Source organism: Pinus tabuliformis, chromosome 2_1 (assembly GCF_031772625.1).
Source record: "Pinus tabuliformis cultivar Carrire ecotype Pingquan chromosome 2_1, CPIR1, whole genome shotgun sequence".
In the NCBI taxonomy this organism is placed as follows: Eukaryota; Viridiplantae; Streptophyta; class Pinopsida; order Pinales; family Pinaceae; genus Pinus; species Pinus tabuliformis.
The window spans coordinates 988,471,681-988,477,889 of NC_142299.1; positions in this window are offsets into that span (position 1 = coordinate 988,471,681).

Sequence of the window (6,209 nt, forward strand, 5' to 3'; positions counted from 1 at the left end):
TAGTTCCAATTGATGGAGGAACTAGTAAGAGGTCAGATAGTGGGGTGTCGCTTCATGTGTTCAACTAGTTAACTAATGATTCACTCATAAATAACTCATGCATGTCAAATATGAGAGTTACCGAATTGAGATTGGAGTTCAGGGACAATGTATTATCAATTGTATAATCATCTGAATTGTACAGGTGGTGCATGTAGTCAGAGGAAGGCCTATGAGGATTGCAAAATTCGAATTGAGTAATTTCCCTAATTGATAGTGGATAATTCCCAAGGAAACAACACAAGGAAATAGGGACTTGGGAAAGCGAAAAATTTGTTAATTATTGGTCTGGGCTTATCTATGAAGTTGTGAGACAGATAGAGATAGTGTACAGGTTGCTCGGGCTTGAGAAAAGAATTGTAATCTTCTCATATTTTCTGACTAATGAAATATACAGATAGCAGGGGTTTTTAGTTGTGGCTTTTCCCAGGAAATCATTGTGTAATGTGTTGACTGAATTCTTTCTCTTGTATGCTCGGTGATTTCCTGATCGTTTAATTGTTTCCGGTGATGAGTAGAGTAGATTCCAGTCTATTGTTTTAGTAAATTACAATTAGAAATTTTAATCTACAAGGAATTTCTACATGATATCAGAATAGAAATCACTCTAGAAGAGGAGACTGTGAGTTTGTCTTTTGCAGGTGAAATCGAATTTACAGTATCATACTTGAGAGCCAGCAGGATGTCGTTCTACAAATTGAGACTCGAATATTCCCTTGAGGGTAGTTCGAAATCTATTACTTGCAAGGACAATATGGAGGTAGTGTTGGAAGACAAAATGCTTAAGGTATTCATAGACAAATATATTCTTAAGCCTCCAGCAACTGATGCTCAAGATATGACAGAGTGGAGAAAATGTGTTGCAAAGGTGAGAAGGATTATCCTAGAAGGAGTTTGATATCATATTGTCTCAAACCTTGATGGTAAGGATACTCCATATGCAACGTGGAAGGCCTTAACTGACCTGTTTCAAAATAGAAGTGACCACAGGAAGATGGCATTGAAGGACAAGCTCAAAAAAATCAAGATGGAGAAGGGAAACACAATACCAAATTACTTGACCAAGTTTAGACAATGTCGAGAGAAGCTTGGAAGTGTTGCTGTTACAGTTGCTGAAGTTGATTTGGCTAGCCTAACATTTCTAGGCCTTCCCAAGAGTTCGCACAACTACCAGGATTATGTAAATGGGAGGGAGAAGCTACCAGAGTGGGAGCGTTTGTGGTCTGACTTGGTGCAAGAAAAGATTCCGCTAAACACCAAAGATGGATCCTTATCCAAGCATGATTATGTGGAGAACTATGCCTTAGCTAGAAAGGAAAATAAAGGTAAAGGGAAGTCATCCCATTCCAAATCAGATTCTAGTCATGGCGGAAAGAAGGAGGACGTTTCAGAGCTTAAATGTTTCACTATCACAAGCTGGGACATTATGGCACGAAGTATCCGTATAATAAGGCTAGAAAGAAGCCCTCGGGAGGAGTGGTAGGTGAATCTCTTGCTTCATAATTCGAATTGGATTTCACCCTCATCGCTTGCATGGTGACATTGGTGATGGGTAGTGTGTGGTATCTGGATAGTGGAGCCTTTTTCCACATGACTAGAAACAAAGAATTATTTAGTGACTTGTAGGAGAAGGACCCCCATATGCACATTGAAATGGGAGATGATGGAATGTATAACACAATCAACATCGATATTGTTACATTTTAGAGGGAGTCTAGTTCTCCTCTCACATTAAAAGATGGCATGTATGTTCCAAGTTTAAAGAATAATTTGGTTTTAGTTGCTATGTTGGAAGACCATGTCTACGATGAGATATTTAGAAAATGGAAGTCTTTCCTTTGTCACATAGTGTTATACAGTATTTTTTCGCACTTCGAGTCTCATATCCTAAGTTCCGCACTTTGCGTCGTCAATGTCACAAGTGTCAGAAAGTGACCAAAGCTGTAAAAAACAATGTATTCACCATGAAACATGTTTAGAAGCATCCTTGAAGAAAGAAGAAGACTTGCCTTGAAGAAATTCTGGAAAACTTGTCTAAAACCTTGTTTTGCAAGCCCAAGGTTACTTTTAGTAGGAAAACAACTGTTGGTAACCTTTTGTCTAACTAATGACTAGCGCTGGCAGCGCAACTTTTGATAGAAAAATCCGTGCTGGCCCTCTTTAGGCAATTTTTCCTAAAATGGAGGAGAAGCTTCTCCTACTAGAAGTCTTGAGAACAACGAGCTGGTTGTAGTTGAATGATGATTAGAGTGAGACCTCCCATTATTGGTTCTTGATCCTACTTTCATGGATGTTCCCCTTGAAATGTGGAACCTCTCCCTCCTTTTATGGATCCTTAACTCCCTCTCCTTCCATATAAATCAAACCCCTAGCATCTACTTTTGGTTGGCTGCTGGTTGGTTATTGCTTGGTTGCCTCCCTATGCTGAAACTATGCCTAAATGCCACCCATTTTCGTAAGGAGAAAGGAGTGCTTGAAGGTCTTGGCTAGGACTTGGAAAATCATCCAAAGGAGGCTTCCAAAATCAAGGCTTAAGTGGTTGTATGCCTCCCTTACTTTCTATTAATAATACATTATGTGTTTGCTTTCCATAAGTGTGTAAATAATTACTTATTTAGTGTGATACTCCTTCATCTGTCATATATTTTATGTTTGAATGAATTATGCTATGTATGTGCTTTTCATCTTTGTTTGATCTTTCTTGCAGGTATTCATCCACAACGGTGTAGACAGGATTGAACTTGTAAGTGAGAAGATGAAGGACAATATCAACGGGTGATAGTATCAAAGTGAGGTAGGTCATCTGTACTCCTTTGTATTTTCTAATATAAACTAGAAAATTTGCACGTGTTTTTCTATTTTGTTGCTAGATCCTCCCACAGGACTAGAGGGATTGTTTATATCCACAGAAAGGATTTCCTACACAACAAAATGGCGACTCCGCTGGGGAGCTTATAACCCTTCAAACCTCCTTTTTATGTTTGGTATTTTTCATTAGTTTGACAAAATTCCTTGTGATCTATGATTTAGGGTCATTTTGGGTATGCATTGAGTAGTGCATTCTTTAGAGTGTCAAGTCTAGATATCTCTTTGGATTTCTCGTCATTTTCCTAAGTCTTTCTTGCTCGAGACGGTTTTTGTCAGAAATAGTCATGCTATCAATGCCGATTTTTCCCATTACAATCGCGTTGAATACCCTGTTAGCCTATCAACACGGGTTTTTACCATAAAATTAGCACTGATCCATCTTATTAGCACGGATTTTGACCATAAAAGTAGCGTTGATCCAAAAAATGATATTTTTTTAGGGTTTTTATCATAAAGGTTTAGTGTTTCTTGATCCTGAAGTGTTCTCCTGCTCTGTGTGCATAGAATTTTCCATTATTATTTTTTATTTCTTATTGGTTTGCAAAATCCCATCCCATTATTTTAAGTAGTGAAAGTGGATTTTTGGTTGAGTCTTAGTTATTGGGTCAATTAAATTTACTTATTGTTTCTTGTATGTGTGGAAGTAATACTATTTTCTGTTGATTAAAGTGTTATTAGTTCTTTTGAGAACCATAAAAGAAATAAAATTTGTATTTTCTTAGCTTTAATCTCAAAATTTACTTTTCGAATTGCATTAGATTGCATTTCTTTGAAAGATCATTTTTGGATTATCATTGAGCATAGATTACATTGCTTAGTGTTGAAAGCTAAAAAGTACATTCTCTTTCATTAAAAGAAAAGTAAAAAAATGATCATTTTGCTTTTGGTAGGTGCATTGGAATAGTGAAAGAGAAAATTCTAGTTAGGAAGCTTTTTTTGTTGCATACTTGATTATTGCATAAATTTTTTCAATTATTCCCTACACTAGATAGGTTTCATTGAAATGAAAATAATCATTTTTTCATATTAGTTGCATCGTAGGTATCTTCAGGTGACATTGAATACTCCCTTGAGGGTAGTTCGAACTATATTTTTTGGAAGGACAGGATGGAGGCAGTGTTGGAAGACAACAGGCTTAAGGAACTCATAGACAAAGATATTTCTAAGCCTCTAGCAACCGATGCTCAAGATCTGGCAGAGTGGAGAAAATGTGTTGCAAGGGCGAGAAGGATTATCCTAGAAGGAGTTTGAGATCATATTGTCTCGAACCTCCATGGTAAGGAGACTCCATATGCAATGTGGAAGGCCTTAACCGACCCGTTTCAAAACATAAGTAACCACAGGAAGCTGGCACTTAAGGACAAGCTCAAAAAAATAAAGATGGAGAAGGGTGACACAATACCAAAGTACTTGACCAAGTTCAGACAATGTCGGGATGATCTTGGAAGTGTTGGTGTTATAGTTGGTGAAGATGATTTGGCCAGCCTAACACTTCTAGGCCTTCCCAAGAGTTTGCACAGCTACCAGGATTTTGTAAATGGGAGGGAGAAGCTACTAGAGTGGGAGCACTTATGGTTTGACTTGGTGCAAGAATAGATTCTCCGCAACACCAAAGATGGATCCTCATCTAAGCACGATGATGAGGAGAACTATGCCTTAGATAGAAAGGGAAAGAAAGGGAAGGGAACTCATCCAATTCTAAATCAGATTCCAGTCAGGGCATAAAGAATAAGGACTTGTCAGAGCTTAAATGTTTTCACTGTCACAAGCAAGGACACTATGCCACAAAGTGCCTGCTCAAGAAGCCCGGTAAGAAGCCCTTAGGAGGAGTGGTAGGTGAATCTCTTGTTTCACAATTCGAGTTGGATTTCACCCTCATCGCTTGCATGACATCGGTGATGGGTAGTGTGTGGTATCTGGATAGTGGAGCCTATTTCCACATGACTAAAAACAAAGAATTCTTCAGTGACTTGGAGGAGAAGGACCCCCATATGCACATTGAAATGGGAGATGATTTAAAGTATAACACGATCAACATCGGTAATGTTACTTTTTAGAGGGATTTTGGTTCTCCTCTCACATTAAAAGATGTCATGTATGCTCAAGTTTGAAGAAGAATTTGGTATCAGTTGCTATGTTGGAGGACCGTGGCTACGGTGTGATATTTAGAAAAGGAAAGGATTTCCTTTGTCACATAGTGTTATACATTATTTTGTCGCACTTTGAGTCTTATATCCTAAGTGCCGCACTTTGTGTCATCAATGTCGCAAGTGTCACAAAGTGATAAAAGATGTAAAAAAAATGTATTCCCCATGAAACATGTTTATAAACATCCTTGAAGAAAGAAGAAGACATTCCTTGAAGAAATTCTGGAAAACTTGTCTAAAACATTGTTTTTCAAGCCCAATGTTACTTTTAATAGGAAAATCCATGTTGGTAACCCTTTTCTTAACTAATGACTAGCACTGGTAGTGCAAATTTTGATAGGAAAATTCGTGTTGGCCCTCTTTAGGCATTTTTTCCTAAAATGGAGGAGAAGATTCTCCTACTGGAAGTTTCGAGAACAACGAGTTGGTTGTAGTTGAATGAGGATTAGAGTGAGACCTCCCATTCTTGGTTCTTGATCCTACTTTCATGGATCTTCCCCTTGAAATGTGGAACATCTCCCTCCTTTTATGGATCCTCAACTTCTTCTCCTTCCCTATAAATCAAACCCCTACCATCTACTTTTGGTTAGTTGTTGGTTGGCTATTGCTTGGTTTCCTTTCTATGCTAAAACTATGCCTAAATTCTGCCCATTTTTCTAAGGAGAAAGGAGTGCTTGAAGGTCTTGGCTAGGACTTGGAAACTCATCCAAAGGAGGTTTCCAACATTAAGGATTAATTGGTTGTATGCTTCCTTACTTTATATTAATAATACATTATGTGTTTGATTTCCATAAGTGTGTAAATAATTACTCATTTAGTGTGATACTCCTTGACCTATCATATAGTTTATGCTAGAATGAATTATGCTATGTATGCCTTCTTCGTCTCTGTTTGATATTTCTTGTAGGTATTCATCCACAAGAGTGTAAAGAGGATTGAACTTGGAAGCGAGAAGATCGAGGAAAACATCAATGGGTGATAGCATCAGAGTGAGGTAGGTCATCTATTCTCCTTTGTATTTTTTGATATAAACTAGAAAAGTTTGCACGTATTTGTCTAGTTGTTTCCTAGATCCTCCCATAGGACTAGAGGAATTGTTTCTGTCTATAGAAAGGACTACCTGCACAACAAAAAGGCAACTCCACTGGAGAGCTT